Genomic DNA, 12,251 nt, shown 5'->3' on the forward strand with positions numbered 1-12,251 from the left:
CTACTGGTATGGCTGTTTAGCTCTTAGCCTACGGCAGTGCTTCTCAAACTGTAGGGTGCGCCCCCCAGAGGGTTGTGGTGACTTGAAACGGGGCCTGTACAGTGACGTGGCTGAATGGGTGGCCTGGGCCCCCAATGAAATCTAAATGGCCACCCCAAGCCAAAAAAAAATCCCAACTTTGATCAGCTATTTATCTTCTCAGAGACGGGATCTACTGTATGTATAAATTAGCTGCTTGGGCTGTGTTGCAACAGGTTGACCATAGCTATCTTAGTTTTTTAATGTTGTTAGCACTTTAAATTGTGACTTTGGACATCTTCTCTTCTCTGGTGCTCAAAGGCGACAACTACTGGATCGAAAAGTCACACATTCTTCCTTCAAAGATACTTTAATTGAAGTAGATATGATTGGTGGATTTCGCAAGGGTGTATAAATACTTTTGATTCCTGGGTTTTCACCCTGAACTGTCCCAATTTTTACCTGTCAAGAGTGTGAGCCCCTAAATAAAATATTTAAGGCACTTTATTACTGATCAAATGTCCGATGATGACAACATGTACAGGCAGTGTCAATATTATATGACTAGGCCAATGTGTTGGCAAGAAAATTCTCAAATTCTCAAAGTGTTCAGAACATGTCAAGAAGAATCTCTTTACTGTATATTGCACTCCTCTATATACTGCCCCCTTGTGGGCCAGGTTTAGAAAGGCAAGCTTACAAAAGCTTAAAGTTGCTTATAATGACTCTTTGAGAATACTATTTAAAAATCATTGATGGGCTAGTGCAAGTGAGTTATTTTGAATGACAAACTTGATGTACAAATGTATCTGCCAATTGAAGAATTCTCAGAATTCCATTATCATGCTGCTGACCAATCCCAGTCATAGTGTGATACCAGTCGTACTTGTATTATGTACTATGTACTACATGTAAAGCTGTCTTTTATAATATTGGTGATGTTTTGCCTGTTTGCTGAATGGGGGTCCTTGCCAAGGCAACGTTCTGGGACCCCTCGCCTTTAGGACATTTTTCATGATGTTGATGTATTTGTAGAGTTAAGACTGAGTGGGCGCCAAAATCTAACCTTCCACACTTCAATCTGTCTGCTTGGTATCCAACAGGACTCTGAACAACAACACTGAAGCTTTTACACAAGCAACTACCAGATCTGCAATCACATGCTGTATCACACACAGTCAACAGGTGATGAAGCCAGCTGTAAATTGCAGAATTTGTGAAATTCCAAAAGATTTACAGCCATCTGTGGGCTTTTCTTCCTCTCTGGTTCTATTTCAAGCGGACAGCAGAAACAACAGCAGCTGTAATGTAGATGCAAACAAGATACAACACGGGATGAGATGAGTACAGCTTGCTATTTAACACAATGGCCTCTGCTGAATTAGGAAAACAATAGGAGAGATTTGGCAACAGTTGGGGAACAACTGATGTTTAATTCTGGTTTATCTCCATGACACAAACAACAACAATGCACAACATGTAGTCCACAACATATCACCCTCCACATTGACATTTCAATATCATACCGCTTGAAAACAACCGGATATGTATCACTTAACACCTGAATTAAGAACGATTTATGAATGATTTTTAATCCTTCATTAAACTGTATTTTAGAAGCAATTGTCACTTATTTATAATATTTATGATGGGCAAAACTATGGAAGCGATTAGTGATCAAAATTCAAATGATGAAGCTAATTTGAAAATTCAAATGCATTAACAGAAATGCTTTTAATTTTCAGAATATAGGTGCATTATTTGACCTATATTTAAAATTAATATTCAGTCATCCAGTTTGCATTATACTTTTGCTCTCTATGTATGCATATTGTATGACATAATTCTAATGAAAACAAAAAGGTCTTTGGCTTTTCGTTTTCAAACTTGCCGTGCTAAAAAGTGATCACATTCAAACCAACTCGAAAACTAAATGGCAAAGTGGACGGCGCAGGAAAGTGACATCAGACTCCAGCTCCCAGGCAGGCGAACATAATATTTACAGTCTATGAGGCGAGCCGGCAGAACGCGCAGTACGATGGGTGGCGGGGTGAATCTTTAACGCTGGTACAAGCTCCAAAGTAGCTGTTGCCCTGATTTTGATTCAATTTTGGCGTTGTAGTTTGTTATTCTTTTAATAACTACAAAACAACCTCTGAAAGGGAGAGAGAGCTCATACAGTCGGTCGAGAGGGAGACTGTGTGCCATTAGGCACAGAGGATGAGAGACATTGAAACTTTGTGTACAAAGCTGGAGAGATTATTTGAAACAGAAAATTCAATCGATAATCTTTTTTAATGTAACTAAGTTAAGCAGAGAAGAGAGTGATCTATAATCTATCAATAAACTGGTCTTAGGACACGTCTGTGTGAATTTCACGGCGTGCAGATGCTGAGTGACTCTCACGGTCAGAGATAGATGGTGTCATGTGTGAGACTTGGCAGCTCTGGTTTTGAAGCTGCTGCGTCATGCTCACTAAAAGTTCAGTGTGCGCTGAAAAAAAACACTCTGATCGCCACCTGTATCACAGTGTGAACTAAAGTCTGCCCTTGTGTTGAAGATTCACCCCGCCACCCATCGTACTGCGCGTTCTGCCCGCTCGCCTCATAGACTGTAAATATTACGTTTGCCTGCCTGGGAGCTGGAGTCTGACGTCACTTTCCTGCGCCATCCACTTTGCCATTTCGTTTTCGAGTTGGTTTGAATTATGATCACTTTTTAGCATGGCAAGTTTGAAAACGAAAAGCCAAAGACCTTTTTGTTTTCATTAGAATTATGTCATACAATATGCATACATAGAGAGTAAAAGTATAATGCAAACTGGATGACTGAATATTAATTTTAAATATAGGTCAAATAATGCACCTATATTCTGAAAATAACAACGTATTTTCATTTTAAAATGAGCTATTTCATTTGAATTATGATACAAATTTAGCGGGGCATTTTTTGAAAATGATAAAGCAAATGTCATTTTCTTCCTCATTTTAATTTAGTCAGAGAATGTGCATTTTTTAAGTTGAAAACTAAAATTCAAATTAGATAAATTAATCATCATTTTATTTTAGAGTCAAATAATACACTCATTTTCTGTAATGCATTTTAATTTTCAAATTAGCTTTATCATTTGAATTTTGATCACTAATAACCACCAAGTTTGATTGATTTATTGGAGGTTAAAATTGAATTTAAAAATAAATATAAGTCACCAAAAATGGAACTCCAGAATATGTATATTCTCACTCATCTTAAATTATTTATCCACATGGAACACAAGTGTAAGGGACATATTATTTGTCATCTGTCACTTTTTATTTTGAACATTCATTCAAACCTTGGGGATAAAGTTCACATTTGAACAGATCAAAGTACACAGTCTATGAGCGCATTATCATCTGTCTGGAGCAGTTTGCAGTTTTATCCAGCAGAGGGTGCTCTGCATGCACTTTTGACCTCAGTAAATGAAGACAGTAATATGGCCAAAGCAACAGGGAGTGTGATTCAGGAGGTTGCAAATTTACACGAGGGAGATTCCTTTATGCAGACGGCGGGCCCACAGCTTTAGTGGAGAGAAACAAGGTATTGAGATACCTGCAACTCTACAAGCTGGCTCTAAATATTTGTGTGTACTAGGAACGTCTGTGCACTCTGAACAGGTTGAACAGCTGCATTCAACCCTGATCAAGTTAAGAGACTTGTGTTTCCGGTGTGCTGTCGAATGCCTCATGATCCACCAGGTGTTGGCAATCAGGACTGTACCAAGTCAAACTTTAGGATGGGGGAGGATGGCATGGTTTTTACTTTTTCTTTTCCGTGTTAAACCAGCTGAAGTGAGATTAACTGTAGCTTTGTTCATATTTTTTTAATGGATTTATTGTACATGTTGAAGCCAAAATGGGAAAATTAATGTTTCAAGTATTTTTTAATCACTTGAGTAGTCGGTGTACTTTACTCTTGGTAGAAGCAAAGTGGTTTCAACCAGATGTATTTGAAGCTGCTGTTTAATCCACAAGCTCTCTTTGTCAATCAGTTTGGGGATCCCCTTTTTTTTGTAAGTGAGTCTTTCTGCATTTTGTACTTTCCTCATGTATTCCAATGCTGACTCCTTGTTGCATAATCACAGTTACCTTTAAGTTCATTATTGGGAGAATACAACAGTCAGAATAAAGAAGGTAGAATGAAAAGTACATTTTAGAGGCCTTGTTCACCCACACAGGTGTTAGTAATCAGTCCATGATTAGACCTCTTCTCCAATACTACCCAGCTGCAGCCCTGGAGAGCAAGCCCCTTGTGTGACAAAAGCCGCTTGCGTGTATGTAATGTATAGAAAAATGAGTATGAAATAATGTTGTGACAACTTTTAATAATGGAAGAGACTTACACCGGAGCTCTGATTAAATTATCTGTCAGCTAAAATGGCAAGAATGTAAAAATTAGTCTTAAGGCTGAAATGTAAAAGCAGAAACAGAATCTGCTCAACATGTGTCTGACTGTTCCAAAGCTGAGGTGCCATCACAAAAAAATGCTCAATCACCTTTTGTCGGCAACCTTAACTCAGGCACGCTGAGCAGGCCTAATGCAGCTGATCTTGGAGATCTTCTTTGGCAGTGCAGGGTTAAAGGCTCACTTAAAGATTCAGGTTCAAGACCAGGGAGGGCTTTGAAAGATGTGAGTGAAATTTTAAAATTCATTCTGAAATGAATTGGCAACCAGAGGGGTGATGTGAGAGGTGAGTCTGGCTGCGGAGTTCCAAACAAACTGAAGTTGTGCTTCGGTTGTTACAATAATCCAGCCATGAGGAAATAAAAGCTGGAATAATTTGTTAAAATGTCAAATGGAAGTAGTCTTTAAGATGTTCCTGAGTTGATAAAAAGCAGGTTGCACCTGTGTCTTTGTGGTTTGATTAAAAACTTAGTTCAATGTCAAATATCACCCCCACATTTCCCCCAAGTGTTTTTTTAACTAGAGCTTGACTGATAAATTGGCCATATCACATGAATATCAGTATCGGCTAATTTTCATATAATGAATAACTCCACACATATGATGTATACAGTCATGATTATTTTTTTAATTACATTTTATGTCAACATGATATATTTTAATTAAGTTACCTTTCCTCTGTGCAGCTCCCAGCCCTCTCAAGGTAATTAGGTAACTAATTAACTAGACGTCAATAGAGGCATTGTGTTTAAGTCAGATTTCATTTGTGTGCTGCGTTAAATACTGTTTCTATACGTTAGAAAAACCAGATGGATACGTCTGGCAAAACCAGATGGAAAAATGTTACATTTTAACATCTCAGAAATGTATGTAAAGTTGAAGCTTTTTTTTTTTTAGTATTGGTTAATGGAGAAAACCACTATGTCTTGCCTGGTCATTTAAACAAGGGCACAGGTGTGTCCAGAGGGGCGGCCAGGGATGCCCCCCCCCCCCCCCCCCCCTTGAAATCTTATTGGCCACCCCAGGTTCCACTCCAGAATCCTTTGCTAGGATTGGCTATTTGCCTTGCCAGAGGTGGGACTTATGTTGAAATCCACCATTCTGGCTGTGCATACAAGCAGCTCATAGTTTTCAGTGAGCAGACGTTTGTTTGCAATTTTTAGGAGAGTTGTTCATACATTAAACTAGGATGACAAACTATCACTTGAAAAGAAAAAATCCAGCACACTACTACTGCTAGGTCCCTTTGAACCTTTGTCAAGTGTGTTCTCAAACAACTCCCCACCATGATCTTAAGACAAAGGTTTATTCTTTAAAAACCACATCATATGCATGCTGTAGAACCAAAACTTTAAACACTACAAGGCAGAATCTATTTCGTCTTCTACTCCTCTATAGAATTTTTTTTCGACAGACTTGGGTGTTGAGCTTTCATCAAAGATGAATGTGAAGTCTAGGGTGAGCCAATGAAAAAAAAATGTTCCTTTCCATCATTTTTCAAGTGTTAAATGTGTGGGTGTTATCAACTTTAAGTCCCCTTGCAGTGGGAATGTAAAACTGGAAGACATTCAGGAGAAGACTTTCAAAGCACACACACACACACACACACAAAAAGAAGTGCTGTTTGAAAGCTTCTCAAGGATATGTGTGTGTTTGAACTCAAGCATTTACCACGTAGTGAATTTGAATAAGTAGTTCTAAGACGACTGCCGCTGTGCCTGTCATTAAGCACATGATCGTTGTAAAGTTGAAACCAAAGCAATTCTCGTCAACTTTACAGAAGACAATCAAAGTTATAGATATGAGGACAAGACATACAGAGCAAACCATCTTTTGTTTTAGTTTAAATACATTTTTAGATACAAGGGTTTTCCCACTTAAGCTGACCATTAAATATATCATGGCAATCTCTAAATCCATTGAATTAGCACAATTCTAAATCTGAGCAAAATTAAATACTGAAGGGTGACTAATTATGCTTTACCATGTTATTCAACTAAAGCAGTGCTAATGCTGCTCACAACCCAAGTGTTTTGTGAATACATAGTTGTTTTTTTTATGAATCCATAGGTGCTTCTAGTGGTGATGCCATGGAGGAAGAAGAAAAGGACTGTGTGACTGAATAACGTTTTTAAAGTAAGTAAGCATCATTAGCTGACAGTATGCTGTCTGAGGCAGGTGCTGTGTCTTGGGGCTAACAGTAGCTACAGCTGGTGGGCATTTGCTAACTAGCTGGAGTTGTGTCTTGCTGATTCAGTATGCACGTAGGCTGATTCTGCTTTAACATGTTATTTAACTAAAGAAGTGCTAGCTGTTTGCTAACAACTTGAGCGTTTTGTGAATCTATAGTTGGTTTTCATGAATCCATAGGTTTTTCTAGTGGTGAAGACATGGAGGAGGAATAAAATGACTGTGTGACTGTACTGCATTTTTAAAGTAAGTCAGCATTATTAGCTGAAAGTTTGCTGTCTGTGTCATGTGCTGTGAACATTAGCTACAGCTGATGAGCAGCTGCTAGCTAGCTGGTGTTGTGTCTTGCTGATTGAGTATGCATGTAGGCTGATTATGCTTCACAATGTTTTTTTTTTTACTGAAACAGTGCTAGCTGTTTGCTAACAGCTTGAGTGTTGTGTGAATCCATAGTTGATTTTTTATGAACCCAACTAGCTGAAAGTATGCTGTCTGTGTCATGTGCTGTGTCTTGGTGCTAACAGTAGCTACAGCTGGCTGACAGCTAGAGCTGTGTATTGCTGTTTCAGTATGCATGTTGGCTGATTATTCTTGACCCTGTTATTCAACTAAAGCACTGCTAATGCTATTTGCTCACAGCTTGAGTGTTTACTAAATCCATAGGTGCTTTTTTGTGGTGACTATGATGTGGTTGGTGATTGTTTTAATGTTTCAAGATTGCATTTACTCTATTCAGTAGAGATATGTAATTAACCTTGTTCACATTGTACGTGCTCTGAAGAAACCGAAGGGTTGAAACTTGTATTCACTAGAAACATAATCTGTTGTTGGTTGTCGCTTGAAAAGTAATTTGCATGACAGCCATTGTTCTAGATGTACGCAGAGTGACATGGGTGTCGGAGCTACAAAAACAGTGGAACCCATTCTAGCAATTATCTGGAGGCATTGCTTTCTATGTAGATTGCATCAGCTCTGCAGAATGTATGTGTAGGTGGTGTTTCTGAGGTAACCTTGAGAGGCAGGGGAATACAAGAAAAGTAGACATTCACATAGAGAAGTGATACATGTTGAACAATATGTCCTCCTGTGATTGAGATTTCTAATATGTGTATGAAAGATACTTTGTTTTTTTCTTCCAATTGTGTTGATTTATATTAACCAATAAGCTTCACATACATGAATTACGACGCCTCGTAAATCCTGTAGGGCTTGTACATTTGTTTCATGTGACCTGTGTCGACATCTAGTGGCAAAAAGGCGGCATTACAAATTAGAAGAAAATAATGAAGGCTTTTCATAGCGCAGCAGGTATGCATTTTCCAACAAAAGAGATAATAATCTAGATGTTTTCCCCCCCATGTAACGTAGATACAGTTTTAATCAAAACAGCATCATTGCAGAGTTAGGGGAGGGACTTTTTGTCATTAAACTCAAATCAAACACTGTAGTCCAACACATATTGCCGTAATGAGAAACATTGGCATGACCTGCTTGGTTTAACATACTCATTGTTGATCTGACACTACTAACATTTGACATGTATTTCTTTAAAATTGAACACTTTGCTGGCTGGTTGCCTTAATTGTAGATACAGGACAGTTGATAGTTGGGAATGACATGCGGCAAAGGAGCCACAGGTCGGATTCAAACCGGGGTCACCCGTTTGGGGGACTATAGACCTTGTACTTTGTGCGTGCGCAGAGGCGCTGCTTGTCAACAGGCAAGGCAGGCAACCGCTTGGGGGCACCAGGCCAGTAGGGGGGCCCCCAACGGCTGACAAACTTGTGCAACAACAGCATTGCCTCAAATTGTGCAAATTTAGCAACAACAGTCGGAAATCTGCCCAAGGGGGCCCCCATCTGACAGCACTCACTCTCAATGCAAACCATGAACCGTTGCCTATGGCCCTAACAGACCCGAGAGTAGCATCTGGGCCACATGCGCACGTTCCACTAGGTCCTGACGCCCAAATATCACTGATTTTGAGTTATTTAAATATGAAAATGTCTTCATTAGGTAGGATACTTCCATTGGCTCTTAAGTTTTTAAAGCCTCAGTTTGATTTTTTTGAGAAATGAGATGAAAGATGTGGTTATAAATGCCTAAAATTAGGTGCCATACATCTGGAGGTGTATTTGCATTATTTCACCATCCATTTTTCCATAGTGTATAAGAATGGAAGAGTCCATGGTTAGAGCTAAATTGTCCTGGAAAAAAGATCTCTGGAAAAGAATGGGAACCCTGGATAAGGGAGCACCACCAGAGCTAAATTAGTAGGAATAATTCAAAGAAATGCCGTCTGATTACAAATGTCAACCCTGCAAACAAATATTAAAAAAAAAAAAAAGTATTTGGCTGCTGTTTGCCTTGTGGTTAAATCCGCAAGTGTCAGGTTGATTTGAGGACAGCGACAGATGAGAATGAATAATGTGCTGGTGGGAGGCGGCCCACATCGATAATCCCCATCAATCTCTGGGACAAATTAAGAACTGTGTTCAGTTAAAATCCAATTATCCTCATTATCGTCAGCGGTTGATGCATGTTAATGATGCATGAAATGGCTGAACATTTTGTTGAGGGCAGCATTATGACAAGGGGAGTTGGGGTGTAATGACGCTGAAACGCCACAAGGGGGAGCAAGAGCTCTGCAGTGACTTTTCTTTTAAAACACCTACACGGCTCCGGCTGCAGAGCTTAGGTGTTGATAGAAAATAAAGGTCAAATGAGGGAACGTGTGAATCATGATGATAAGCATTCTGTGTTCAATTAATTAGCCTGACTGGAAGATGGGGTTGCTTTAAATTGCCATAAAACAACAAATAAAAAGGTGTGAAATGTTTAAAGGTAACTTGAATCAGTCTGAATATGTGCAAGTCTGTGTCGTCGCGTGTGAGCATGAGCAAGCAAGTTTGTCATGACACGTGCTAACGTTTAGCATCCCTGTGAACTTCAGTGATACATTTGAATGCAACACATTGCAAACTTTCCCCATTGCTTACATAGAAATGAATCGCTGAATCATCATTGCTACTTTGGGTTGTTTTTTTTGTTTTGCTAAAAGTGATACCATGCAACATTTTTTAAAAGATATATTATGGGAGTTTTTGCCTTTATTAGATAGAACAGCTGAAAAGTGACAGGAAATGTAGGGAGTAGAGAGTGGGGGGGTGACATACAGTAAAGTGCTGAGGAAGGATTTGAACCCAAGACCACTGTGCTAGGGACTATTGCCTCCATACATGGAGCACGAGTGTCATAACGTTTAGCGTTTCAGCTAAACTGGGTACATTTACATCCGTCTGAATGTTGATTCTGTTACACTGTCATTTTTCAAATATATAAATATCTAGGAATCAGTCCTTGGACCCCCGGTCAGTCCTTTAAAATTCCGTTCGAAAAGACAATAACAGGGCAATGGTGGCCTAGTGGTTTGTTCGCACTCCCAATGTCAGATGATAGTACGGTAAATATCGCTCTGTCTGAATAGAACTGATGTTGGAATCACTGGTAATGAAAAAAGGATCCCTTCTTATACAATGCTTCAGCAGTTTTACTGATGTAACCTCTTTTTTCTGCTCTTGCATTACTGTTTATTGTGGCTAATGTTAGCTTGCATTAGCTTAATTCAGGTGAATTTTGCTCTGAGTGAACGTAACTAAGTTTGCTCTTGATTACTTTTTCTTCTTCTTCTTCTAGTACCCCACATTGCATTCAGTCGCCGCCGCACTTTATTGCATTCGGTGGAATGAACACAATATGCATGCTGATGGTACACATTGGACTCCTCCCCCCCCCCCCAGGGCTTTAAAGTAAATGTTCTTCTGTCAACCTGTAAACGAACTCTGTCAGAAATCACCCTTTAAATTCCAGTCAAATGGCTCCATAATCAGGTTTACACACAGACGCAGACTGTTTTTCGGATCCGGCCCAGAGAGAGCTTTTACAAGCCATAAACATCATTGATGACTTATTACAGCCCCAGATGCCTGGTTAAACTGCACCCGTCTCCAAATACCTTGGGTTCCAACACAAACAAGAGGATCCTTTACTTTAAAAAAAAAAAAACAAACATTGAAGTGAAAGTAGCTCCACTTTTATTGTGAGAGACTGACAATGCTTTCAAAAGACGGGGGGAGGATTAAGAGGAGAGTACGGTGAAAGGCTCGTCTGTAAACAACATGACAGTTACTAAAGTCGTAAACCGCGTTTAATCCCTGTTTTGTGATGGGTTCAAGTGAACACTAAGAGGTCAGGACGCCGTCAATCATGTCACTTTCTAATGATTCACAGCTCTTACTTGCTCTTCTTTTGCCGGCTTACACAGTTGAATCACATTTATACAGAATAAAAATACCTCAGAAGGCGTCAAAAAGACACCAAAACACTTATATTTGTGTTTTCTTTGAATCTTTTTATGGCAGCAGGATGTCTTATAATCACCAGGCTTTATAGCATCCCTTGTGTATTGTTCTTTTCTTCTTTTTTGACAATGAGATGTTTATCCTTCCACACAGTTCATGTAATCAAATCTGTCTGCATATATATCCTTCCCCATTCCCCCGCTATAGCCAGTATATCACCACTAGAGGTGCAGGTGAGCTAGGAGGGAATGCACAATCCCACTGCAGGAGAAACACATTCGACCAAGGAATCACATGATTTGATACCACCCATGGGTCCATGGGTGGAGATATAAGGGGATGGGAGGTTTTTTTTTTTTTTGGGTTTTTTTTACCAGAATCCCACTGTGACATCACAAACTGAGAAACTTTGAAACGGAGCATTTTTCGCTGTTTTGTAAGACTTATGCCGACGACTGGATGGATTTATTTCACATTTTGAGGATCAATAGACACTCAGGTTACCCAAATATATGTTCAAAAACACTGTAAAAGTGGATTTTTCACAATATGTCCCCTTTAAAGTGCGAAAGAATTGCAATTCCTCAAGTGCCCACTTGAGGCTGCCGAAAGAGAGCAAAAAAAAAATCACAATTTGGCCCCATGTTAAAGTGCCTGTTTTTAAAAAGATACAGCTTTTCTCACTTTAAATGAACCCACAAGTCCTATGGTCAGTTTTTATAGATACATTTTCCCACAATTGAAAATGAAACTCCACATTTCCTTCAATCATTTCTTCGACTCCAGCCAGTTTCTCTCTTCAATGACTTTCAAGTTTTCTAACAGCAGTTGAGTCTGCACCACCCATCCCAGATGGTCACATTGAACTCACATCACATTAAATTAGGGACACTGCACCTCCGGGGTGCTCAAAAAGCTGCACCCAGCTCTGAACCCAATGCCTGCTCACCTGCACGGTGACAGCTCTTGGATGCTTCATGCGGTTTTTTCATTGGACCTGAGCCTCGGCTGGCAAGATGTGCAGACATGCTACTCACAAAAGCTGTAATCAGAGCTTTAAATAACATCGTAATCACCCCAAATGGTATTGTAATGGCCACTTGTCCTGCATATACCTCTGTCCAAAAAAAAGGAAGATATTTGCAGCAGTCTGTAAAGATGCCAGATGCTTTACACCGTTTTTATTTGATTGTACATTTCGCAAGAACAATCCCCATTGATCAACAGTGAAACATGTCT

General features: G+C 39.5%; 1 long non-coding RNA gene across 2 annotated transcripts in view; it reads left to right on the forward strand.

The window, feature by feature from the left end:
• LOC132959724 (uncharacterized) overlaps positions 1 to 12,251 on the forward strand; it is a 78,314-nt gene that overhangs the window by 39,266 nt on the left and 26,797 nt on the right. For both annotated transcript variants that reach the window (XR_009667078.1, XR_009667079.1), the window contains exon 4: positions 6,532 to 6,597. This is a non-coding gene — a long non-coding RNA (uncharacterized LOC132959724). The remainder of the gene's footprint in view (positions 1 to 6,531; positions 6,598 to 12,251) is intronic.

Source organism: Labrus mixtus, chromosome 24 (genome assembly GCF_963584025.1).
Source record: "Labrus mixtus chromosome 24, fLabMix1.1, whole genome shotgun sequence".
Lineage (NCBI taxonomy): Eukaryota > Metazoa > Chordata > Actinopteri > Labriformes > Labridae > Labrus > Labrus mixtus.